Genomic DNA, 27,599 nt, shown 5'->3' with positions numbered 1-27,599 from the left:
GTGGTAGGCGAGCACAGCAATAGGTCTCGAGGGGGGCAGGGTCCTGTGGTGGTCAGCCCGAAGGAGAGAGTACCCTCGACTTGCCCAAGCTGGGGCCAGGACCACGAGGGTCAAAAGGGCCAGGGGCCCACCACAAGGGATGCCCAAGAGCCGGGGGCCTGGGGTCCCGACTGGCCTGGAGGTGGGCCAGAGCAAGAGGCCGAAGGTTCCAGGGGAACCACACCCGAGTGGGGAAGGTAGCTTTGGGAGAAGGAATAGCAGGACGGTGAGCCCAGTTGAGAGGGTAGCAGTGTGTGGGGCCTAGAAAACCGGAGGCTTGATAAGAAGAGAAGCCCTAAGAGAGGGGGCAGTGATGAGCGCAACCAGTGGGTTGCGGGCAGGGAACATAGACCCCAGGTTGTGTGCAGGGTAAGGAGACCCCGGCCCCAGTGAGGGGGCAGCCCCAGCGAGAGGGGGCAGCGATGAGAGCAACCAGTGGGTTGCGGGGCCCCAGTGTGAGGGGGCAGTAGGATGAGTGATGAGAAGCCCCAGCGAGGGGGCGGTGATGAGAGGCCCCAGCGAGGGGGCGGTAGTGAGGCCCCAAGAAAGGGGGCAGTGGTGAGGAGCAACCAGTGCATTGCGTAGCCCCAGTGTGAGAGGGCAGTGATGATTTAAGGGGGGAGGTGTGTGGCAGTGCACTGTGTGTGCCTGCCACTTTAAGGGCCTGGAGCTGCCAGCCTCCAGGTGCCTGATTAGGGCAGCCATTTTAGAGGCAAGGGCTGCCTATATAAGCAGGGCAGTTTGCCTGCTGGTGGGGAGGCAGCAACATTGCCTGGCTGGAGTGCCGCCAAGATCACCCAGAGGTAAGGGGGAGCTGCAAGGGGTTGGTAAGGAGGCTCCTGGTCCTGGGCATGACCTGAAACTGCACCCTGCCGGGAGTGGGTGGCCTGGTGGGACTGTCAGTGGTGCGGGAGCCCCCAGGAAATGCCAGGCCAGTTATCACCCTGGTGAAAGGTGGGTTGGGGCGCCTTAACCCCTAGCTCCCACCACCACCGGGTGGGTTACCCTTGTGTTTGTTGGGGGGGCCCAGAGGGCCAGTGTTGTGAGGGGCCCAGAGAAGGTGGACCCCAAGAGCGTGATTGAGTACAGGGTGTGGTGCTGTGGTTGCCCCTAAGAGAAAGGGAGTAGTGGCACAGTGAGGCCCGAGGATGCGAGTGAGCGGCTAGAGACCCGGCCCGAAGGGGAGAGTACCCTCGACTGGCCCAAGCTGGGGCCAGGACTATGGGAGTCAAAAGGGCCAGGGGCCTACCGTGAGGGACGCCCAAGAGCCAGGAGCCTGGGGTCCTGACTGGCCTGGAGGTGGGCCAGGGCCAGTTAGCCGAAGATCCTGGGGGGACCACACCCGAGAGAGGAAAGTAGCTTCGGGGGGGCTAGGTAGCCTGGATGACAGCGGAGAGGCCGCCTGATCGGAAGGATCATGGAGGGGTCCTGTATAGAAGATTCTGGGGCCCAGTATGGGGCCGGTGATTATGTGAACACCATGATGCTATCTGCAAGGCTTGGGCTGAGGCATTGGGGAGGATAGGAGCCGCAGAGAGCGCCCCCTGGCATTGGGGCACTAGATGGGCAGCCTCCCGCTTAATTGACATCTTAATTGAATCAATTAACATCAAAGGTGTGGCAGGCGAGATAGGCGGGCGGTTGCCCACAAGACAGGGGGCGGGCCATGGAGGTCAGCCCCGAGGAGGCCCCCTGTCACACTCTCCAATTACTTGTAGTGGTTGGTATACATGCTAAGTGTTACTACCAATACTAGGGAGAAAGGGAGTTGTCACTAGGCAGAGAAAGAACAGTTCAGATAAAATCAACCCACAGCTGAGCTTCATAAGGACCGAATATGACTAAACTTTGGCAATATTTAAAAAAAATTCAAATAATACTTTCATAAGTGTTTTTCTTTTTGCAAATGTTTGCATTTCCTAGGACTGGCCAAGACCTAATAAAAGATGTGCCAAAATAACACTAAAATTCACTCTATTTATATCCCAAGTTGAAGCAAGAATGATTGGAAATCAATTTATTTCTTTTAGGTATTTCTAGTATGTGCATCACTGAAGTACCTCATGGAAGAAAAAAAAGTTGCACAGCTTCTAAATCAGGTACTCTGATCTCAGTAAAGTATGGGGTAAGTGATTTGGAAAATTTCAGAAACGGTTCTGTTTTAAAGTCTCCAGGGAGGTTGGAGGAGAGGGAAGGGGAGGGGAGGGAGAATAAGTGACATCAATAGTCATTAGATCAGGTCCATAAACATTTATAATTTAGGGAAGGGCTTATTTAATGAGACACTTGCAAATCTTTGGAAATCTACCCATCATCAACCAGTTAGTTGTTCCTTGATCCATGTGCACCTACAGCTTCATTTCACAATATCACATTGACTTTTTTAATAAAAATGTGACTGACATATTGTGATGTAAAATTTATATGCGAGTTACTGTCCATGAACAATCATAGGGGTTTCTTGACATAATTTACTTTCTTCTTCTTCTTCCATTGTATTAAACATCCCAGTCTATTCTCTCAAGAATTATTACTGTAACTTGTCTTTTTCTAGAGTTTTGTGTTTTTTTTTTTATTTTCTAGTCTTCTAAAATCTCAACAGCTTCCACTTACATTACTATTGACACATTGTAGGAAATTCCTGGCAGGACAAAGTTACCCATAGTGAGGGCTTGAAATGTGCCAACATTCCAAGCATCCGTTCTCTTCTTAGTCAAAATTGATTTTAATGGCTTGGTCATATGCAAAGAATTGATGATGGTCATATATTTAAGGATCCCTTGTATGAAGAACTCACTTGAGCAACTCCGTTGGCTTGGGAGACTCTCAGATGCCTACTATATTAATTAAATACACACACACATGCACACACCATGAATTTAACACTAATACCATTTCATTTTTACATTTCACAGAATCATAGGAAAGTAGGGATCGGAGGGACCTCAGTAGGTCATAGAAGCATAGAAAATTAGAGTAGGAAGGGGACTCAGGAGGTCATTTACTCCAACCCCCTGCTCAAAGCAGGACTGTCCCTAAATAGGTCATTCCAGCCAGGGCTTTATCAAACCCAGAAAAAGCTTCAAGGATGGAGATTCCACACCTCCTTGGGAAATCTATTCCAGTGCTTTACCACCCTGCTAGTGAGACAGTTCCATAGTATCCAACCTAAACTTCCCTTGCTGCAAATTGAAGAAAAAACTACCTGGGCCCACAACCCAAGCTACTTAGGCCTGCAGGCGGGAGTCCCCCACCACTACCTGTACCTCCTCTTAGGGGTGGCAGCAAGCTGCTTTCCTTCCTCCTCTCCCTGTGTTGCCATTGGAGCCTCCTCATGTGTGGGGAGGGGAGTGTACTTGTTGTGCAGGGCCAAGGGAGGCCCTGGCCCTGGCCCTGTGTTTCCTGGAGAGTGAGGTGACTGTCTTCCAGGTTGCTCCAGGTGGGTCTTCTTGGTTAGCTATCACGTTGGCCACCATCTCTCTCTCTTTTTTTTTTTTTTTCTTCTTCCTTCTGGGGAAGGGTCTGGCAGTAGCCATCAATGAAGTTTTTATGGGGCCTGATGGTGCGCAGCTGAAGTTTCTCCTCCTCAAGCTCCCTCACCCGGCCCTCCAGAGACTCCACCAGGGAGCACACTCCAAAAGTGGGCATGCCCCCATACCCAGTTGCCAGCAGCCATGCCAAGCAGCACTTGCAGTCTGGGGCCATGGGCTCTGTCTGGGTGGAGGTCTCAGCAATGCCAGGATGCCTGCGGGTACAATGAGTCACCGCCATGGCCAAGAGAGATTGTGTGGTAATGGGCTATGCTGTTACCCATGAACTGCCTGCAAACTGCTTCCCCTGTTTGCAGTCCCTGTGTGCTGGCTCCTTGGTTGCCTGGGGAGTCTCCTTTTATACCCTTCTGGGTCTGAGCTGATTCAGCCCCTTTGTTGGGCTTCTGTCAGGCCCAGGCAGCAATCACAAAGCAGTCAACGATCCCACAACAGTCAGCAATCAGCACTCGCTCAGCAGTCAGCAGTCACTCCCAGCTTCTCAGAGCACATGCTCCAGACACACAGCCCACCATATCTCTTAACAAATAATATATATGTGTTTATTGTTTATATAATCTATATTTATACTTATTATTGCTGTAATAAAAACATCTCATAAAAATATTTGGATATGGTAATAAGCAGTCAGTTCTGTGAAGAAGCTAAGATCTAATGGATGACTTCAGTAAGAGGTTTCAAACCCCCTTTGATGTTCCATCAATTACATCACAGCTTTGTTCCAAGCCATTTTAGAAATCCCCATACTTTATAGCCTCAAATTCTTTGTCAGAATGTTTTAGTATAGTATATAATTTCCTGTTGTATCTCCCCATACTATCAACTGAGACAGACTCCTGACTTTGTCAAGCATTTTGATCATTCCAAGAAGATAAGCTTATCCAAACATTTTACTAATGTTAACTTCATCACATGTTTTTCTCCACCTTACAGGGTTGTTTTCTTTTTTCCCAATGCTTATCTATTTTCAAGCCAGTTAGTACTGGCTCTAGGCCATCAATGTTTTTTTTTTCCTTTCATTTAGTAGCTACCTTAGTAAAGCAAGATCCAAAGTGGAATCTTCTCTCCAATGTTTTTAATACCAAAAAAAAAAGCCTTATTTCTGGTCTTAAGTTTGTGTCACTATTTTAATATATTTCTTTTTACAGCATTTCCACTGATGGGTAAAATAAGGAAAACTCTCCTGTGGGTAGTTTGTAGGACAGCACAGCAATCTTGCAGTGCTGATGTTCATTCTGTTGGTACATTGTAGACTTCATTTTCCAGTACTATTAGTAGAACACACATCTTTCATTGGCAGTGGGCTCGTTGAAGTGTGCAGTTGTACACAGTGGGTGCATCCAAAAAATGCTTTACTGCACAGTAGCATAGTTGCTACAAAAAATGCTTTACTGCACAGTAGCATAGTTGCTACCTGCAAATGCAAGTAGCAAATTTACTCATGAGTAGTAACTGCATAGTAACAAATGTGTAAATGCTAACTGGGATCAAATCTGCTCTTGGTCAGTCCTGCCACTAGACGACAACCTGAGGCGAGCCCTAGGGCTTGAGGGCTGAGAGCCTCTCCTGCCCCAGGGCTAGGCTGGCTCTATGGTAGCCCCAGCCTCAGGCCCTTAAAAGCCTGCAGGAATTTTGAGTTCTGGGGCATGTTGGCACTGAACTTATGACCCAGATACCTTATTCCAGGCAGACCCAAACCCTCAGACTGGCCATGACCTCTCTATTCAATAATAGGCAAATTTTATTAATACATAATGATAGCAAATAAAAAAAATGCAAACAATTATATATCTGAGTCCTAAGCCTGTTACAGAGAGAAGGTATGTCTGGCCAGTATGTGAGCTTCACCTTAAGGCTCTTTTTTGAATGTTAGATGTCAGCAGCCTGGAGGTCAAAGGCCCAGGCCCACCTCCTCCCCTATGGGAGTGGGGTACGATGGGCTGGTGGTGTGCCCTCTGTCCATGGTGGCCTTGGGTTCCCCTCTTGGGGACCCTTTGCTGCTCTGAAATCCCTCCCTTTATATCCTTTTCCTCCACTGATGACTCTTCATCACTGGACATCATTCATTGGTTTCTCTGTGATCATTATACTATCCACATTCTGTTCTGTCAGCATATTCCTTTGTTCTAACAAACCTATCACATGCACACACATTTTAATTTAGTTATTTACTGGACCTCCTTATTTGGCCTTGTGATGTCAGTTGTCTTATGGACGGTATCACCTGTTGGTAAGGTAGCCCCTCCCCTCGACTCGCCTGCCACGACTTTGCTGTTAAATTCTCATGAGAGGTTTCTAGTGGAGATCTTCCCAGAGGGGCACCCTGACACGGTTGTACTCACAGTTGTTAGTTACGATGTTCCACGGGGCTCTGCCCCCCCTATACCCCGTCTAGTCGCCAACCAGTCATGTGCTGGTTGGATGTTAACCTCGGTCTTTGCAGGCTTGTCCCGCAGTAGGCCTCAGACGGAGGGAAGAGCACACAGCTGAACAACTTAGCTGGCTTGTGTCCCTTCCCTCTTTATTCCTTGGACTTCTTTCCTGTACTTTAGTGCCTTTTCTCCCTATCCTCTTCAGAAATAATATTCTCCTGGGGAGGTGTGGGGTACAGAGCTGCCTTCTCTTCCCCAGTGATCTCCAGGGGACTCCGAACCCCTCCCCTGTTCTCCTTCTCCTAGGGGAAGCGCTGGTCTCTCCTTGTCCGCCTTCTGCAGGGAGCTGCTGTGGTTTCCCTGTTCTGCCTCAGTCAGGGGCTCAAAGGTTTCCCCTGCCTCGCTTGCTGGTACTGCATGGACTACAGCATGCCTCTTCCCGGCAGGAGCCTCAGCATGCCAGATGTGCTGCCAGCCACCTCTCTTACCGTCTGGCTCCCCCTCCCCATGGGTCCTGTCAAGGCTTTTAAACGTTCCCACAGCGGCCATGCTGGCCGCTGTGATTGGGCCGGCTGCCTCCTGCACAGGAAACAGCTGCTTAAATAGCCGGCGTAATGCCGGCTCACGCGGCTGCACCTGTGGCTGCAGCTGCCGCCGTGGTCCCGGCTCCATCACCGCCGAGTCTTCCGGAGGTAAGTTCCCCTCTTGGGGGGTCTGCTTCTGGGTTTTGCATGCCCTGCAGTTTTCCCCTGCCTCTTCTCGAGGCCGTGGTGGCACATTGCCGCCACAGGCCTGTTTACCAAAACTGGAAAACCCAAAAGCTCTCCAGTTTGGCACTGTGACCTAATGCCACCTTACCTCATGTTATAGAACAGTGTGGCACATGTCTTCAATTTCCCAGCCTGTGCATCTGTTTTCTGCTTGCCTGTGTCAGACACTGTGGGCCTTGAAGAAACTTACAAACAGGCTTTTAGAAATCAATTAATCCTTGCCATGGCCCTGGAACATTGTTCTAATGCAATGTCTACTTTACCTCCAAACCACTTGGAGGTAAAAGCAAACTTCTAATTATAATTTTCTAGCCATCAGGGCACACATGTGGGGAGCCTGAGGCCGCTTCAGGCTTCTGTGTCCCCTTGGGCAGGCTGCAGGTTAGCTGCACCAGCTTGCCTGCCCCTGGGTACCAATGTCCTGTCCTGTGCTGCCCCTATTCTATGCATGCTGCTCCTGGCCAGGGTGCAGAGAGCAGGGCTGGCTTTTCAAGATGGCTGCTGGCTGCTGACAGATGCAGCCAGAGCCTTGAGCTCCCCCCAGTGGTGGCAGGGGCCCATTGTATGGCCATAGGGAGTGGCACTAGTTTGCTGCTAAGAGCAGCAAATCTGCTTCCACATCTCTGCATATGTAGATGCCTGCATGGGAGTGTTTACTCGCAAGTAGTTTACTTGCAAGTAAACTGATCTTGAATCAATGGACATGTAGGCATGCCCAGAGATTGCATTTCAAACGTTTCTTTCAGCATAAGAGAGATTACACATTATAGCACTCTTCTTCTTTTAAAAAAACAGCATTAAGATTTGTTTTCTTGCAACATTGTCTTTATTTTTACTGTATCCCATCAGATAGTTGTGTCCCTGCCACAGTAAAAATCCTGTGTCAAGGGAAGATGATGACAACACTGACAATACCTGAGAGTTGTTACTATTTGTTGACTATTGAATGGTCCCTCTGAAATGGGTTGGAGATCTCACCACAGTCCCTACTGGATGAATATCCATATCACAAAGGCAATTGCTACATCTAGAATCCTTGCTGACAGACTCAGTGGACAAGCTAAAGCCTGAGAGGCATGGAAACCAAACTACCTTTCCTAATTGCTAGTCTTTGCAGATTAGGTTTGAGGCACACTGGCAAGAGAGAACAGAGAGGCTTATGTTGATACAGTCCAGGTTGTTTCTATTTTGTGGATAACTAGAGGATTTTTGTTCTTCAGGGTGGTCAACCTGACAGCTTCCACAAGTAACCATTTCAGGCACAAATGAAGTCTGTGGACTCATTAAAGATGACGTGAAGTCCTGAAACAAAACATAACATCATCTTCTTTTTTTTTTCTCCTTTCTTTGCTACACTCCAACAGTCTTTTTTTTTCCTAGTGAATCTGCATTGCTTGGTCTTGCAGTGTGTCTACACACTGTTTTGGTTTTTTTTTTTTTCTATACTATTTGCTATTCTGACTCCAAAGAGATAACTGACAGTATTCTGACAGAATCTCTCAGTCTCATTCAGAAAAAGTCAACTCACAGGGTTGTTTTTTTTTTTTTTTTTCTCTCCTTCAAAGCAAGGCTTTTATTGGAGTACCTTAGCTGGTAACTGATAAAATTCCCAGCTTCTTTCTCATTCACTATGGAAGTCAGCAGCTTCCATGACGCTATGTTGTACAGGGTTTCCCCCCACTCCATAGGCTGTAATTCACTTGTTATAAATGGTAAAATAAAGTGCCAGATGGCATTCCCCATGGATCCTTCAGATGTTGAATCCTTTTTCTCTGATAATCTTCTCTCATACCTAGCAAAAGTGAACTTAATGATCCTACATTTAGCTGTTCTTCAAGAATATTTAGGAGATGCTCTGGTTGGATTTACAGTGATTTTGTAATGAGAAAGGTAAGGCTTCCTTAAAACCAACCCCCCTAAAGTAGAGACAGGGAATCTAGGTGCACTTTCATTATTCAAGCTGTTAGGGTGACAGTATTTGGATCTTGGGAAGCATTGGATTTGCAGCTGAAACAAGACATCACCTGTGGCCTAGCAGAGCTTCTGACCACAAGGCAGAATGATCTATTAAAAGTAACATTGCAAGACGCTTAGGCAAGTATTTTTTTCCTAACTATATAGTAGTGTTGTAAGGTATATAGCTTATATATAAGATTGGGTTTATGAATGCTTATGCTAAGCCAGCCATTTGCTTATGCTAAGTAACCATCCTAACTGTGTCAACCATTTTCAAGTAAGTCTGTGTGAGTCTGTGCTGTGAATGAGGTGAAGTTTTAGGAATGTGGAATATGGTAGAACATGGGACTGAAAAACAGACTAGAATGTAAAAAACAACACATAATTGGTAACAGAATCTGAAATAAACATATGCGAAAAGGTGATTGGTGATGAGGCCTCCAGAAGCTTCCAGGCTTTGGTCAAAATCCAAGTGACCGAAAGAAGCAGGAGTCAAGGCCTTACGCTTGCGCTCATAGCAAAAAGACATGTAAATGAATGAAATACATAGGCAATCCCATGCTAATGAAGTAAACAGTAAACAGAGGCGGAGCTTGAGAGGAGGAGATATGGGTGGAGCCGAAGGAGGAGCAAGGGTGGAGTAAATGGTAATGAGCATGAACCAAGGTGTATAATTGTGGACAGAACTATTGTTCAGGGCAGGTCCCTGATTTGTTAGTTTTTTGGGACCTTTGCCCAAAGCTGTCTCCATTCTGAATAAAGCTGTTGTGAGTAATGTGTGCTAGTGTTTGCTCCTTGCTTGCTCTGGCTAATGACTAACGGGATCCAGGAGCAATTGGATCATCATCTCCCTAGTCGTTGGGTGCCACATGGAGTCAGGGTCTAACACCAGTATTGGGTATTATTTAGATCGAGGCTTTAGCTTGCAAATAATTATGACCTTTTCAACACTAATCTATGCACATGTATAGCTTTAAGCATTTGGGTGTCAGAAGCCACAACAGTAACATGCCTGTAATAATCCCACCTTAATCCCACCTAGGGCAAAGGTCTGTAAGGGTGTTGTTCAACAGACCCCTCAAAGTGCTAGTTGCCTTGCTCCTGAACATTCTCCTGACTCTTGACAGCTGATTCCAATTTCAAACCTCAGTTCATACCATTGCATCTGACCACCACATTTCTAAATATTATCACAGTTTGAACAGCTTCTCCAGCTTACCATTTGGGTTCCCTGCCAAGAATAAATGCAGAGTAGATGCTGTTTGAGTGCATGACTTGGCAGCCTGGGTGCATAAACTAAATGCCTTTTGAAACTTTTTGGAACCTGTGTGTCACTCCAGGCAGTACTCCATGCTCTGACAGGAATTTTCACTGCTGTACAAGCCCATAGCATCTCTGCTGTTATCCAGCTAAAGCATGAACTAAGAGAACCTTCACCAGATAAGTTTGATGGGAAATGGGGAAAGTTTTGGGGTTTCATCAGGGTGACAGCCAGAGGGCTTTATAGGATGAAAGAAGGTGCTAGTGGAAATCAACAGGCATGATGATATCTTCATCTGCAGGGGGAAGGAGGACACCCTGACCTTACAGAACCTGGTATCTGGAGAGTATATATAGGGGGAGAACAGGATTATGGGATAGGATGGTAAAGTCAATATAAAGTACTTTGCCTGGAACCTTTTCTGTTCCAAGCTGGCCTGATGCTACCATCCTTGGTAACATCAGCTAGATACACATCAGGCCAGATGCTATGGTCCTGTACTTGGGCCCACGGTGACCCATGTGTCTGTACCTCAGCCTTTCCAGAGTACTTCTCCAAGACTGAGCATGAATCATCTTCCCTATGCTTCTCCCTGCTCCAGACCTCTCTCTCACTTTTCCATCCTGTTTTGAACAAATTAGTTCAATAGGCTGTGATGCATTCAAGAACCTCTGGAAATTTTATGGAGGTGTCAGTGTAACAGGAGCGCCTCTTCAGGGTCCATCTACTGGTGACCCTGCTCACCTGTTATGGGCCAACCACCTGCCTTCTTACCTGCCATGCCTTGTTGTTAATTGCTTAATAGATGTAATTAAGCGGGAGGCTACCCAGTTCCTGCCCTGATGCCAGGGGGTGCTGTCTGTAGCTCCTTTTCCACCCCTACACCACAGCTCAAGCCTTGCCGATGGTACTGACTGACATTGTTTGGTCTGGGCCTTGTTATAATTTGGTCCCTTTGTCCTCCCTGGGCTCTCCATGGCCCTGTCTTGCACTGCACCTTTACTGGCACTCGGGATCTCTGAAGCCCTGTCTCGCAGTATGCCCTCACTGGTGCTTGGGCTTTCCGCAGCCCTGTCTCGCAATGGGGTTGGTGCCCCCAAAAATGCTGCATCCTCTCTGATGCCAGGGTCGGTGCACCCCCAAAAAATGCTGCGCCCTCCCTGGCACCGGGGTTCCCTATGCTGCTGTGGGTGCCTTATGAGGCCTCCTCCTTCCCCTAATAGCCTCACCCAAGCCACCGGTAAAACAGCAAACAAAACACAAGCCCCTGGGCTATACCATAAAATCCAAACCACCCAGCTATAACATCATTCACCCTATTGGGGAATACTCCATCCCTCAACAGTGACAGAAGTGGTTCCTGTGGACAGGCCTCTCCCCTTTGGTTGCTCTGGGAGAGCTCCTTCACCCTTGGTGGCTGGCAGGGAACTCCCCTCCTGGCCTCAAGCCTGAGACTTATATGTGAGCCAGGCCCTGCCTCTTCCTGTCAGCTGACTGCTGGCAGGTGTGGGCTGCTAGTTCACTCTGGTTGCCCTGGTAACCCACAGCTGGGGCTCCCTACTCACTGCTAGGACTTTTTCCCTAGCAGTCCCCACTTTTTATAGGAGCTGGGCACCTAAAGTGTCCTGCAACAGCCAGTCTGCTGTGAGACCTGATGGACCAAGCAGAAGTGATTGCTTATGAGGCTTGTGTGAGAATATGAGGTTGAAAGTAGCCACAGAGTAACACAAAGAGATGCTCCAATTTGGACTCGTACTGTCCACCCAGTGCTCATTCCACCTGATCCAGTTATGCAGTCGCATGCAGGGAAAATAAACTTTTATTTCCCATACTGCTAACAAGCCTGATGCTCACCTGGGTTAGTGACTTTCTGTGTACTACTGATTGGGCTAAAATTACAGAATGGCCTAGGGCCTAGCTGACAGCTACACTGCAGTCTCCTGTAAGAGGGCCTGTCCAATGTTTGGCCATGATTGTCTTGTCTGGGTAATATTTGTTCCTCACTGATGTCCTAGATAAGAAGAAAGGAGTCTTTGCTACCACATAAGCCTTAGAACTGCCAATTTGACCTGCAGTCTGGAACCAAGATGCCCTTTGGATATATTTAAGCCCTCTGTGATCCTGAACTATATGTACTCGAGTATATTTAGAAGAATCTAGGAAAGAGTTTCAGCTCCCTATCCAGAGTCCTGACACGTGCTCCCTGCCTTTACTGATTTCCGAACCAAACAATTGTTTTATTACAGCTTGATAATGGCAAGCCTATGCATAATCTGCTAGGTTCCTGGTTCTTTTTGTGGTCATGTTGGCATCAAAATTCAGAATTTATGTAATTACATTCTTCTTACTGTAGTTGCAGAGTCCATTCTAGATTTTGATTGGAGCAGATTATTTGAATACCAGGATGGGATGCCATCCTACAAGCACAGGCTCAGAGACTCCCAAGTCCACATCGCCAACCTCCAATCAAAGCTGACCTACTGAAGATACTACCTGTTCATGGTTGTCTTTGTTTCAGGTACGGGAACTTACTTGGGAGCAAAATTGAAACTCAAATTGCAGGGAAAAAAATTCAAACACTTTTTTTAATTGAAAATGGTTGTTTTATTGTTTTTCCACTTTATTGTTTGCATGATTCAGAATTGAAAGTTGCTCCCCCCCCAAATTTGTAGAAAATCAAAACACTGAAGTTACAGAAATACATGGAATGGTTTGGGGGAGGATTGTGGCATAAATTGTCAGGAAAAATATTTACAAGTATTGCTCAACTTTATGAGGAAGCAGGGGAATGAATTTTAAATTCAAGTTTTCACAACTTCGCGAGTACAAATTGTGTTGATACTTTGGGCCAGATTTTTTACTCCTCCTGTATAATGCCTAACTCCACAAGTACTCTCATACAGACAAGTAATTCATATGTAATTATAAAATATATAATTTCATTTGTAATAATTAAATACTAACAATTCAATGGAGAGGTTATTTATATACAAATAGGAAAAGTTAACTTATAAGTATTCTAACTCTCATCTCTCTGAATGTCATTATTCAACAAAATAGAATAAATTGAAGGCAATATCTTGGATTGGACTGACTGAAAAATGTAGGCCAGCTTTTGAGACTCATTTCTGTCTTTTGTTTTGTTGTTTTCTGGGCTTAATATGATTACCATGTTTTCTATCTTAGAATGACAAATTCCCAAAGGTCATTCTAAACCTCTTAATCTATAACCCCCTGTGTTATACTATTCTGTATCTCACTTTTTTAGAATATCCTTTAATTTAATTTTTCAGCAGACCGGTCTTTAGTAAATCTTTCCTTGGGACAAATATTCTCTTTGCTGTTGGCATGGAGGAGATGAAAGTAGCAAAACAATTGACCACAATGGCTGTAAGTTCTTTAAGCCTCTTCCCTTGATATTCTAGTATGTGGAAAAGTTTTGTGGGTTTATTTGAAGTCCATTTTAGCAGGCAGTAGTCTAAGGGCCTTAAGCACCATAATTTAAATGAGAATAATTATAATAAAGGAATAGCTCTTTTTTCATACTTTCATAGACATTATGGTCAGAAGGGACCTATTAGATCATTGCGTCCAACCACCTGCCCCAGGCAGGAAAGAGTGCTGGGGTCAGATGACCCCAACCAGATGTCTGTCCAATCTCCTTTTAAATGCCTCCAAGGAAGGGGCCAGCACCACCTCCCTTGGAAGTGTATTCCACATTTTGGCAACCCTCACTGTAAAGAATTTTTTCCTGATTTCCAGTCTGAATGTTCTCTCTTTCAGTTTGTGACCATTACTTCTAGTTACCCTGATAGGCACCTTGGTAAACATTATATTCCCTATTTCTTGCTGACCCCCCCCCCCCCCCACCTTGATGAGTTTGTAGGCAGCCACAAGATCACCTCTCAGCCTCTTCTTGCAGAAACTGAAGAGGTACAGGACTCCCAATCGGTCCACATAGGGTTTTTTCTGTAGGCCTTTAACCAAATGAGTGGCCCTCCTCTGAACCTTCTCCAGGCCATACACATCCCTCTTGAAGTGTGGTGCCCAAAATTGGATGCACTACTCCAGCTGCAGCCTGACCAATGCCACACAGAGGGGCAGCATCACCTTCCTAGACCTGTTTGTGATGCACCTACTTATGCAAGAAAGGGTATGGTTAGCTTTATTTATTACTTCATCACATTGGTGACTCATGTTCATTTTGGAGTCAACTACAGCTACGAGATCCCTTTCTACAGTTGTGGTACTTAAAATGGTAATGGTACCTCCCAGGCTATGGGTGTATTGATGATTCTTCCTCTCCAGGTGCAACACATGGCACTTATCTTTGTTACACTGCATCCTATTCTGTTCTACCCACTTCCCCAGCCTGTTCAAATCAGCCTAGATTTGCTTCCTGCCCTCTAGTTTGTTTACCTCCTCGCATAGTTTGGTGTCATCAGCAAACTTGGAGATGGTGCTTTCTGCTCCCGCGTCCAAGTCACTAATGAAGATGTTGAATAGTATTGGTCCCAGGACAGAGCCTTGGGGGACTCCACTGCCCACATTTCTCCAGGTAGAAAACAACCCATCCACCACCACTCTCTGGGTGTGTCCCATAAGCCAATTTTTTACCCACTGGACTGTGTAATAATGTACATAGCAACTGTTTAGTTTACCTATAAGAATTGGGTGTGACACTGTGTCAAAGGCCTTTTTAAAATCTAAGTAAATAAATCTACCTCTGTTCCTTCATCCAAGCATTTTGTGACCCATAAAATGAACCAGGTTAGTCAGGCAGGATCTGCCTGCGGTGAACCCATGATGATTGCCCCTTAGTATTATTTTACCCACTGCCCCCCACAAATGTGATCCTTAACAATTTTCTCAAAGGTCTTGCCAAGGATAGAGGTGAGGCTAACCAGACTATAGTTACCTGGTTCCTCCTTCCTCCCCTTCTTGAAAATAGGGACCACATTGGCCCTTTTCCAATCCTCTAAGACCTGTCCTGAGTGCCATGAGTACTCACAGTCGTGCCAATGGATCCGCTATGACTCCAGCTAATTCCCTAAGTACCCTAGATTGAAGATCATCAGGGCATATTGACATAAATACATTCAACTTCTCCAGGTGCCTCTTTACTAGGTCAGCACAAACAGTTGGTGGGTTGGTATCTATACTGGGCTTACCTAAAGTCCTAATGGGATACGTATTTGTATTCATGTCTAGGAACACGGATGCAAAGGAATAATTTAGAAGCTCTGCTTTGGCCATCCTATTTGTTACCAGTTGCCCTAGTTCATCCTGAAGGGACCCTAAGTTACCTTGCACTTTCTTTTTGCTTCTTATGTATTTAAAGAATGACTTTTTGCTATATGTAACCTTTGCTGCCAGCCTAAGCTCCATTTCCACTTTGGCTCTCCTTACTTTTTCCCTTCAAGCTTGGGCCAAGCAGCTATACTCCTTCTTGGTGGCTGCCCCCTGCTTCCACACCCTGGAGGCCTCTCTTTTCCCCTCCAAGCTCTCCTGGATTTCCCAGCTCAGCCAAGAGGGTTTCTTTGCTGTTTTGCTCCCCTTTATGTGTACGGGGATTGTCCTTTTCTGTGCCTGCAGGATTAGTTCCTTGAGAAACACCCACCCTTCCTGGACTCCCAACTCTTTGAGGCTTTTACCAGTCAGTCCCTCCCTAACTAATCTGAGCTTGTTGAAGTTGGCCTTCCTGAAGTCTAGCACTTCTGCCCTACTAGTTATCTTCCCCACCTTTCTCTAGATAGTGAACCCTATCAATAGAGGGTCACTATCCCCTAGGTTACCTTGTACCTGCAGATCCCCCACCAAGTCATCCCCTGTGGCCAGCACCAAGTCTAGTAAGGCATTTCCCCTAGTGGGAATGCATACCTCTTGCAATAGGTGAAGGTCCTATAAGGAGGTTAGAAACTTATGTGAATGGTCAGACCTGGCTGCCTGTTTCTCCCAGGAGATGTCTAGGAAGTCACCCATGACTACCAGGTCCTTTTGAGTGCACTGCCTCTGAGAGCTGTCTCAAGAAGTCTAGGTCTAACTCGTCCCCCTGATGTGGGGATATGTAACAGACCTCCACTACCAAGTCCCTTTCTCCCTGACCCCCCTGTAATCTGATCCATAGTACCTCAATTTGCCCTTCTTCTTGGCCCAATTTAACTACGGAAGATGTATATTGCTCCTTAACATAGAGAGCAACGACCCCTCCCCTGCTTATTTCCCCACTCTGTCCTGTCTGTATAACCTGTAGCCCTCAATGCCCACTGCATAGTTGTGGGTAGGATCACACCAGGTTTCTGTTAGCCCAACCAGATCAAATTCTGTATTTGCAAGCAGGACTGCAAGTTCCTCCTGCTTGTTCCCTATGCTCCTAGCATTAGTATAGAGGCATCTAAGCTCCCCCCCAGTAAATGCCCTTACTACTTCCCCATTCTGATGCTTAGCTGGGCTCTTGTTACTTACCTGGACTGTTCCAGCACCTGGCTCAAGGTTCATCATTCCTGGCTTCTCCTTGTCATCAGCATCCTCATCCCCTTGTTGAGCCCCAGCTCAAGTCTGGGATTGTGCCCGGTATGCAAAGGCCAATAAAGATACCAGGAGTGAAAGTATAAAGAAGGTTTATTGCTAGCAATAAAAGGTGAGAGCGGAATAATTTCACGTAACAAGCACACCAGATCACTACCACTAAGCATCTTTTATACCGGAGTTTTCAAGTTCTCACCAGCGTATTTGTTTGCTGATTGGTTGTAAGGAGTGACGCAAGAAGTTCTTTACTGAGCATGTCTCTATACCTGTGTTTTAGCTATATATCTCATTTACATACATGTATGTTTCATTAGCATACTTTTTCCCCACCTAGGGGCGTGATTTTTAGTATTTTAATGAGCCCTTTTAACCCAGTTCCCTGTTTTTTCCTTTTTGTTTTCAAGCCCCCTTTATCTCAGACTGTCTCCTCCTTATCATTGCAGATGGGCATTCATCACATAACATTCTGTTTGCTTTGTCTTGGGTAGTGTTTTCTAGGTTACTCCTTACATTCCCCCCTATGGACCATTTTTAATTTATTATTATGATTGCTCCATTCAATTTGGCTTAACAAAAATCTAGTATCATCAGCTTTCTTTGTTTGTAAAATCATTTGATTTACCTTGGTTCAATTTTAAGGCAATTACCAGTACAATTAACCATTAGGAAACATTCAGAAGCATTAGCTGTTGCCTGAACCCATAAGGAGAACATGTTTCTGCTTTTCTCTTTTACAATAGTCCCCCACTTATATATATATATCCTGATATGTACTTTCCTTCTCTACATCTTCCAGCATAGTATAATTTTGTAAAATTTTCAAAGGGGTTGGTACTGCAACGGGGTCTGTATTTGCATGAGGTAAAAACCAGGTGAGCATTGATCCCTCCCGCTAAGCAGAAGTCCATTCTACTTAAAATTTCCCGGGCCAGATAAATCCAGACATCTTCCTGAGGGTCAAATTTTTGTTGTAAAAGGTTTTCCCCTCCTATGAGTAGGAGTGGACAGATCAGGGTGCCCCACAATAAAACCTTGAACAATTTCATGATAAGGCCTGTAAAACTTGATCAAAGATTGACAAATTATTTAAAGTTCCTCTCTTTTGAATAGGAATTTTAAGTCTCTTATTGGCTCCACCTTCCACTGTTCTCTGTCTCCAGTCCCGAAGTCTGCAGGAGTTCCTTCTTGTTCTGGTCCAGCCACCAGCTTTAGGCAACTGGAATGTATCCAAGTCTTGATTCCTTCAAGCTTTGCTGCCGCCGGGGTCATCAAAAGTACCCTATATGGGCCCTTCCATCTGGCTCGAAGTGGTTCCTCGTTCCATTCTTTCACAAGGGCGTAACTCCCAGGTAATAGTCAGTTTTCCGGGGCAGGAGACTGATCCTGTGTCTGCAGCACATCCCATACCTGCTGATGGATGGAAGACAAAACAGAAACCAAGGACCATACATATTCTCTAATCATTCCCTCTCCTAAAACATGTAACTTGCTCAGTACCCATGGGCAGACTCAGAGGGTAAGGCTTACCATACATTATCTCAAACGGGCTTAATCCCAATTTAGAATGTGGTGCGACCCTTACTCGTAACAGGGCCAAGGGTAGGGCCTCTGGCCATTTGAGTCGAGCTTCTTGGCAAATCTTTGCAAGGTGTCTTTTTAAGGTCTGATTCATACGTTCCACCTTTCCACTGGACTGGGGTCTCCAAGGGGTGTGTAAATGCCAGCTGATTCCCAGGAACTCAGAAACCTTCTGAGTAATTTATGCAATGAAATGTGGGCCATTGTCTGACCCTATTCCTTTTGGAAGTCCGAAGCGAGGTATGATTTCTCATAGGAGTGCCTTGACCACCTCTCGGGCTTGGGCAGTCCGACATGGGAAGCACTCAACCCAATTAGAGAAAGTGTCCACAAAGACAAGGAGATATCTCATCCCCTGTTGCCGGGGTAACAACAAAATCCACCTGCCATTCTTCTCCTGGCCCATTGCCTATTCTCTGATGTCCTGAAGTTTCTTTTTTCCCTCCTTTTGGGTTATTTCTCTGGCAGACCTCACATGTCTCTGATACCTTCTTGGCAGCCTCTCTTAATCCCACTCCAGTTACATAGTGACTGATCCATCTTACCAGGGCCCTGGGTCCGTAGTGGGTGCCATGATGAGCGCTCTTTACTACCACATGAACCCAGGCAGCTGGGATGATAATGCGGCCATCCTTTGCTACTAGCCACCCGTGCTCCCCCTTCTTTGCTTGAAACTCTCTTATCAATTGTTTGTCTCTTTCCCCATACTGTGGTGTCACAGGCTGGTATAAGTCTGGGAGGAGAGGTAACAGATTACTTACTTCGGGCAGCAAGTCTGTCTGAGGTCTTTTAGCTGCTCTCTTTGCTGTAGCGTCAGCAAATTGATTACCTTTTGTGGAGGGGTCGTTCCCTTTCTGATGTGCTTTACAATGCATTACCGCTACCTCCTTTGGTTCCCAGACTGCCTTGAGGAGAGCTTTTATTTGCTTGCTATGCTTAATGCCTGCTCCTTTAGCATCAAGTAGACCCTGCTCTTTCCACAGCACTCCGTAAGCATGTAAAACAAGGAAAACATATTTAGAGTCAGTATAAATATTAACGGTTTTGTTGGCCGCCAATTGCAAAGCCCGAGTCATAGCAATGAGTTCAGCCTTTTGAGCTGAAGGTCCTGCTTCTATCACATTCTGTGTAGTCACGATAGCGTATCCGGATCTTCAAATTCCATTCTCCATACTCAAGCTGCCATCCGTGTAGAACTCCAGGTCAGCTTTTTCAAGAGGTCTGTCTCTCAGATTTGGTCTTGAAGAATAAACAGCTTCCAATGTTTGCAGGCAATCATGTACAAGATCTGGTGTCAGCCATAGATGGCAACAGTGTTGCTGGATTTACAGTGCGAGAAATGGCCAATTTTATTTCAGGCTTATCTAGAAGGATGGCCTGAGATCGAGCCATTAGTCCCAGGGTTAACCAGTTCCCTCCTTTCTGCTCCAAGACTGTAAGCACTGCGTGAGGCACATAAACAGTCATTTCATGGCCTAGGGTTAACTTTTCAGCTTCTTGTATTAGCAGACAGGTGGCAGCAATGGCCCGGAGACAAGCAGGCCATCCGGATGACACAAAGTCCATTTGTTTAGACATATATGCCACTGGTCTTTGCCAGCTACCCAATTTCTGTGTTAACACTCCCACGGCTACCCCCCTCGGTCATGCACAAAAAGGGAAAAAGGCTTACTCATGTCCGGTAGTCCTAAGGCGGGTGCTTCAATGAGAGCCTGCTTTAACTGGCAGAATGCTTGCTCACACTCTTCAGTCCATTCGAGCACCTCTTCATCACCTTGTGTAGCTCCATACAGAGGTTTTGCAATAACCCCAAAATTTGGAATCCAAATCCTGCAAAAACCTACTGTACCTAAGAATCCCCATAGTTGTTTCTGCGTTTTTGGGGGTGCTAGCCGGCATATAGCTTCTTTTCTTTCAGGCAACAGGGCTCTCTGACCAGGCTGTAATTCAAATCCCAAGTATGTTACCTTCTGGGATATTGACTGCATTTTACTTCTGGAGACCCGGTATCCTTCCTGGCCCAGAGAATTGAGGAGGCAAATTGTTCCCTCCAGGCAGCTTGCTTCAACGGTGGCTGTTAAAAGCAAGTCATCCACATATTGCAAAAGAGCACAGGACAGTGGCAGTTTGATCCTACGTAAATCCTTGCTTAATGCAGTGCCGAATAGGGTTGGGCTGTTTTTAAACCCTTGGGGTAAGACAGTTCAGCAAAACTGAGTCTTAATGCTAGTATCTGGGTCTTCCCATTCAAATGCAAATATTTCCTGAGATCCCCTCTCTACCGGTATACAGAAGAAAGCATCTTTTAAATCAATAACCGTAAACCAGTTATGTTCTGGGTTCAAGGCAGATAGCAGGGTGTATGGATTAGGAACTACCGGGTATATACTCACGACCACTTTATTTACAGCTCTCAAGTCTTGGACAAAATGATGTTCGTCACTCTTAGGCTTCTTCACAGGCAAGATGGGTGTGTTAAAAGCTGATGTACATTCACGGAGAAGGCCATACTCCAGGAACCGTTCAACTAACGGCTTCAGTCCTTTCCTGGCTTCCATCCGCATTGGATATTGTTTCACACATGGAGGCTGGGCCCCTGGCAAAAGTTGAATCTTCACAGGGTCAGCATTTTTAGCCTTCCCGGGTCGGTGACCTGCCCATACCCATGGAACAACAGCATCGAGCAGGGTTTGAGGAATATCCGGTGTACTTTCCTCTCGGAGAAGGTCGAGAAGGCAAGCCTGCAAATGCCACCCCTTTTCAGGAGGCATTGTTAAAAACATTTGCCCATCCTGGAACAACAACGTAGTTTGCAGTTTACAGAGGAGGTCTCTCCCTAAAAGGGGAACGGGGCAGTCTGGCATGTACAAGAATTGATGGGTGACTTTGGCCTGCCCAAGATTACAGGTCATTGGCTGTAGGAAGGGTCATGTTACTGCCTTCCCTGTAACCCCTACCACCGGCACAGTCTTTTTACTTAAAGGTTTCAGTTTTTGAGTTAAGACAGAATGGGCAGCACCTGTATCGACGAGAAAATCTACCAATTCATCTCTGTCCCCTAGTTGCATTTAACCAGAGGCTCGTCAGCGGACACTGGGATCTGGGTTATCTTTCCTTCCCGGGCCTCCGGTCCCCTTCAATCTGAATCCCTTCCAAAAGCAAACAGTCCACTGCTCTCCTCTCTTTTCTTTTCACCTTCACCAAATTTCCGATAGGGGCATTCCCGCTTCCAGTGTCCCTTTTGTTTGCAATAGGCACACTGATCTTTCTCTAATGGACCCCGTCTCTGAGGCTGTCTCCGGGATCCCTCATTTCTGGGTTTTCCCGTGATTGCAGCTGCCACTAGGGCTGCCTGCATTTTCATCTTTCTCTCCTCTTTCTTGTCCTGTTGCTTTTCCTGAACACTTTCTCGGTTAGTAAATACTTGGTAAGCAATGTCTACTAGTTGGGAAATAGGCATACCTGTTGCTCCGTCTGTCTTCTGCAATTTCTTTCTAATGTCCGGTGCACTCTGACCTATGAAGATCATATTTACCATGCGAGTGTTTGATGCATCCTCCGGGTCCTCGCGAGTGTATTGTCTGAAAGTAGTGTAAATTCTTTCCAAAAAAGCACTCGGGGTCTCATTAGTCTCCTGTCGAATCTCATACACCTTACTGAGATTCTGAGGTTTTTTCACAGCATCTCTCAATCCTCGGAGGATATATTCTCAATAGGCACGGATGGAGGTCATATCTTGGTCTGGTTTCCAATCTGGCTCCTGGGTGGGGACATGATCGTCCCTATTTCCTTGCAGGTTCCCTGCGGCAATTTCCTTTTCCACATACTCATGGGCTTTGTTTACTACCATCCTCCTTTCCTCTGGTGTCAACAGGATATCTAAAAGGAACTGAACATCTGCCCAGGTTGGGTTATAGGTTTTGAAAATCATTTCAGACAGGTTTCGTACCTTTTCAGGATTCTCTCTCAAGCTGGGGGTATTGTTCCCCCAATTATACAAATCTGATGTAGTGAAAGGAATGTGCACAAAGGTTCGACGGTAGGTTGGCTCACCATCATCTTCGAGAGGCCCGGGTACCACTTGTTCTCTTAGGGGAAATACCCCATTTCCCTTCCCACAGCCAGGATCAGATTCCCTGCGATGTTTTTCCTTAACCCCGGAGTCTGCTCCTAACTGTACTCTCCAACCACCTCCTGGGGTTATATCAGGAGAAGTCGGGGATTCTGGAGATTGCCAAGCACCTGATGGCCATGGTTGGTGCTGTTCCAGATCCCTGGGTCAGGGAGTGTTCTCAACCTCTGTCTCGGGGGGGGGGGGGGGAAGAAGCAGGAAGAGTAGATGCCAATGAGGAATCAGATGAATGAGGAGGAGGAGGGGGGAGAGGAGGAGGATAAGGTGGAAGCAGCAAAGGGAGGGGAGCCTCCGGCTCCAGACATTCCAGGACAGGATTTGCAGTTGGTCGAGCCATGGCCATCTCACAGATCCCAACCCCCTCCCCCAATCCACATTCTTCCAAAACCTTTCTATCTGTACAGAAACGCTTGCGCATACATCAATTCCTCCCATTTACCATTCTGCTGGCAGAACAAGATCAATTGTAAGATGGTATTATAATTAACACTTCCCTGCTGAGGCCAATGTTCTTGATCATTTAGCTTATAGCATGGCCACGCAGTTTCACAGAAGAATTTATCTTTCTTCTTAGTCATAGGATCCCCACCGAACTCTGCCCAATGTCCCAATACACAAGATAGGGGGGTACATTTCCTAACCTTACTGTTAATAGTACCCATCTCAGGGCTGCCTTCCCGGTTCTGACCGTCCGACTTACCTGGGATCCAGGGATCTGTTCTTAGTCCTCATCCTCACAGGGGAAAAATCACTGGTCTTGGACTCGGGCCAGGCAGAATACTTACAGAGATAATCCCAGGCAGGCGTACTGACGGTAGGCCTTATGCCCTTTCTACCCTCTCACCCAGGTGCCTGTTACTGGTACTTTCACTCTATGGCATTGCACCGTTAGGCTACTGCTGCCTCAGCGATCCAGCTCCCCCTGAAGCAAAAGTCTCACCAGGAAAAGAGATCCCGGGGCGCGCCTGACATTTGATAAGGAGGAGCGGTCGTCTGGTCATCAGTTAGATAAGCTTTGCCCAGACTAAGGCAGTCCCATCTGGGTCGCCAAAAACTGTTGAGCCCCAGCTCAAGTCTGGGATTGTACCCGGTATGCAAAGGCCAATAAAGATACCAGGGGTGAAAGTATAAAGAAGGTTTATTGCTAGCAATAAAAGGTGTGAGCGGAATAATTTCACGTAACAAGCACACCAGATCACTACCACTAAGCATCTTTTATACAGGAGTTTTCAAGTTCTCACCAGCGTATTTGTTTGCTGATTGGTTTTAAGGAGTGACGCAAGAAGTTCTTTACTGAGCATGTCTCTATACCTGTGTTTTAGCTATGTATCTCATTTACATACATGTATGTTTCATTAGCATACTTTTTCCCCACCTAGGGGCGTGATTTTTAATATTTTAATGAGCCCTTTTAACCCAGTTCCCTGTTTTTTCCTTTTTGTTTTCAAGCTCCCTTTATCTCAGACTGTCTCCTCCTTATCATTGCAGATGGGCATTCGTCACATAATATTCTGTTTGCTTTGTCTTGGGTAGTGTTTTCTAGGTTACTCCTTACACCCTGATGAACCTAGTTTGATCCTCCTGTACAGAACCTAGTTTTGTAACATCCTTCATCATAAAAATCTCAGATAAGTTTCTGCAGGAATCAGTGCTACCTTAAATCTAATATTCCCATTCATTTTGGAGACTAGCTCTTGATCAGGTACAGATAAAGGTATTTGCACTTCTATGCTACAATAATGCCAAGGGGGAGATTTGGCAGAGCTTATAGTAGATGCCCTGACATTTGTAGGATTTTCCCCTACAGATGTTATAGCAAACCATGGGATTTTTCATCAAATATTAATTTTCAGTTATTTTCCCCCTTTTAGCAGCATTTATAGGCTTTCCTCTTGTTTATTTAATTATGTTCCTCAGAGTGTTAGTCAACAATGGACCAGATCTAAGCTGCTGAAAACCAGCAGAGCTCTGTCAGTTTTAGCTTTACATCAGTAGAGAGTTGGCCCATTACTACAAAAGAAGTTCCATAGTCTTCTCTAGTTAGAGTTCCAGTTTAGGAAGTAGTGTGTTGGAAGCAGTGTGTCACATATCAACACAATGTAATATGGAACTATAAGTATAGTATAGGTATAGACTTACCCAAAAAACCTTTGGAATAGATTATCAGTAGCACAGTGAGTGGGGATGAAAATTTAACAAATTATATGTGCATATAGTTTGCCAGGACAAAATGGTTTTTTTTTCATTATGGTTAATGTAATTTTATTTTGAATAATTAAATAAAAATGCTACCTCACACTAAGGCAGCTAGTAAATGCTGTGCCTTTTGAACACAATTAACCTGTGTTCATTTCCATTTGAATAAACCCAAACTTCATAAACTAAGATGCAATGGCAACTCTGGCCTTTGGCTCATCTTGCTGATGGATTATAGAAGGGAGCTGGCTAGTAGCATGTGACCTGACCAGAAGTCTCCTATACTTGAGGAGCTGTTGTAGCAAATCTTTCCTCATCATAATTGCCAGATCTCCCATACTTCTATCTTCTTTGGCAACCGAACTTCCGAATTCATTTTATTCTGGTTCAAAATAAAAACTCAGAAATGGGGATCCCTTGAGCTACCTCCTGTAATGCAAATGTCAATGTACATGTCTTAAGGCCAAAATGACTAACTTTTCCCCACGTATCGGTGTTTATGTCTTGTCAATAGAAATACAATGTAATGTGTCCAATTAATTAAAATAAAATAGTACATTTTCTGCTACAATGCTGATTTTTTTTTTTTTTTTTTTTTTGGCTTTCTTCAGATTGTATCTTCTGAAAAGTAGGTCTGAATTCTCAGCTGCACCAATGACCTTTTATCTGGCACTGGCACTGTAAAGTAGCTTTACATGAACAACCACTTTAGGTTACTTTACATCACCTGAATGATGTACAGGGTCATTAGTGTTATTTTAGACATTATATTATTTGCAATAAAACATTCAATTTGCAGATAAACTGGCACACACTTTGCTTTGATTTCATCTTACTTTTTCATCTAACCAGTCTTCCTGTGCTAAAAGATATTGACTTTTGTCTCAGTTAAATTACTGTGAAGGCAAAGGTAAAGAGATTTATTACATATTCTATGAATGATATAACCTCCTTATGGCATATAGCTTTATAGTTTAAAAGAGAGAGAGAGAGGCTTTCTACCTCAGGAAATATAGTGTGTATGTTTTACAGTATTTCAAAGGGTTTTGAAATACCAGTAGAGCTGTCCCTTTCCAGATTTATTATTAGTATTCAGGCAACAGTACACAGAAGGGGAAAAAAAGTTCCTGTTTAATATTATTTATAGACTAGCCTTGGCTTATCCTTCAAGCTCTGTAAACCTTGCCAATATGCCACTTGTCAAGCACATCAGACCTTGTGCATCAACAGTAGGCCACAAAACATTATACAGTTCACATATCTTGCTTTAGAAATATAAAACAGTGCTGTTGTGAAAGGCCATTCTCAAATCCTTTATCTTTATGATATCTTTATGAGATTTCATCATTTTTCTTATATTATTTAAGTCCACTTAATGCTGGGAATTTTTTTTTTAAGTATCATCTTTTATAAATATAAGAGAGAGTTAGCTTGGTGTTTTGAAAAAAATAAAATCCCTGAGTTTCCCTTAGCATGGGTTGCTTTCTGCAAATCCAGCTTGTAACAATAGACCTTTCCTTTCATGCTTGAGAACAGGATGAGTAGATGAGGCTTAAAAGGTTTATTTAATTTTTGTAAGGTGCTGTACCATTGCTAACCCTTTTTATTCTATCTGTCTTCAGTACTTAAACAATCTCATTAGAGACTGTAGTACTGGAGCACATCATGAGCCTCAGTATCTTTCTCCTCAAAATATGTCTGTAAGCTAACAGTAATATCTTTTTTCCAATTTATTCACAGGGAATAGAGGGGCTAGGAGACTGAAATGACAAGATGAGTCTGTAGTAAAACAGTGAATTTTGTGTCTCTTGATTCTAAAGATAGTATCCTTGTCTCTGTATACTGTATCCCTCCCATTTTTTACGTCTCGATGTGAAACAAGAAAGTAGAAGCCCTCACTAGAATTTCTGTATCCATTCTTTCTCCCAACTTGTACTGGCTTTTACTTGGTGTATAAAGCACATGTGGCTAAGTGTTCATAATGGTGAATATGTGAAAACCTGGATATGACACACACACACACACACACACACACACACACACACACACACACACACACACTTACAATTAATGCTTGTTTATCTAACACACCATGGAGTTTTTCCTTGGTGTTCTTCCCTCTGTGCCAGAACAGCTAGTGCTTGCCTATATAATTTTAATAAATTTGGCTGCATGGGATATTTTAGCCCTGCAGTGGACAATGTTCAGCCTGTTTTAGTTAAATCTTGACAGATAGCTATCCTGCAATGTGTGGGATTACCATGTTCTATGCACTGCTTGTAGTACTTATTGAAATGAATTAAAGCTTCAATGGGCTCACATTACCTTCTAAATATGGCTGGTGCTCTTGGAGGGGATGCAGTCTCAGGCACAGGCAGTGGCACTGGCACTGCTCCCCTCTCCTTGCTGCCTGTAGAACTGTAAGCCTCATGCCTGCCAGTTGTAGGAAAGAGGCTGTCTCAGTTTGGGGTGGGGGACTTACAGATCTCCCTCTACCCCCTTTTCCACCCCTTCCTGAGGGCTTGCCAGGTGCCTTTCCATCGGGCTTCATGGTGTTTCATGCTGTCTTTGCCTTGGTCTGCTAGAAAACCTGTGTGTTGTTTTTTTTTTTTTTTTTGTAATATAATCTGATTTATGTTATATATATGTAGATAATTGTATATGTATGTGTATTTCTGTAATGTATGTATATATTTCTGTAATAAATAAAATATATAAATGTATGTATGTGTTCTTGAATAAATTCTATATTATAATATGCCATATATGCTGTGCTTCCCTGCACAGTGAATGGAATGCACACTGAGAGAGAAAGCACAGATTTTTTTTCTGGGGAAAAAGGAGTCAAAGTAAACTAACAAAAACAAAATGAGGATTTTGGGGGAGGAATAAATTGAAAGGAATGAATGAATGAATATAATAATAAAATAAAAGGGTGTAGAAAGCAAAAGGTATTTATGAATCCCACTTGCTACAAACAGGCTAGCAAGTAGGAAATGATAACCTTTATTGGATTAAGCTGGAAGACACAGCTTAGTAACTGACCCCAAGGCAGAAAGCAGCTCAGTTCAAACAAAGCTGCTTTTTATGCTGTTTTTCCATCCCAGTGCTCTAGGGAGGGATTGGAAGGGACCTCAGGGAAGGATCACAGTCACTAGCCAGCTACATAGTCAATATCAGAGCAGTCCCTCTGCCCCCTCCCTCTCCTTATTTTGTTTC

The 27,599-nt window shown here is 44.9% G+C and overlaps 1 long non-coding RNA gene across 1 annotated transcript; it reads left to right on the top strand.

The window, feature by feature from the left end:
* Positions 1–799: 799 nt before the first annotated feature.
* LOC132249120 (uncharacterized) lies at positions 800–27,022 on the top strand. Its single transcript, XR_009460520.1, has 4 exons — positions 800–842; positions 2,070–2,164; positions 12,300–12,464; positions 26,121–27,022. It is a non-coding gene; the product is annotated as an uncharacterized LOC132249120 (long non-coding RNA).
* The last annotated feature ends 577 nt before the right edge of the window (positions 27,023–27,599 follow it).

The sequence above is a fragment of the Alligator mississippiensis genome, chromosome 3, assembly GCF_030867095.1.
Source record: "Alligator mississippiensis isolate rAllMis1 chromosome 3, rAllMis1, whole genome shotgun sequence".
NCBI classification, from domain to species: domain Eukaryota; kingdom Metazoa; phylum Chordata; order Crocodylia; family Alligatoridae; genus Alligator; species Alligator mississippiensis.
Note: the sequence above shows the minus strand (reverse complement) of the source record. Positions and strands in the feature narration are given on the sequence as shown.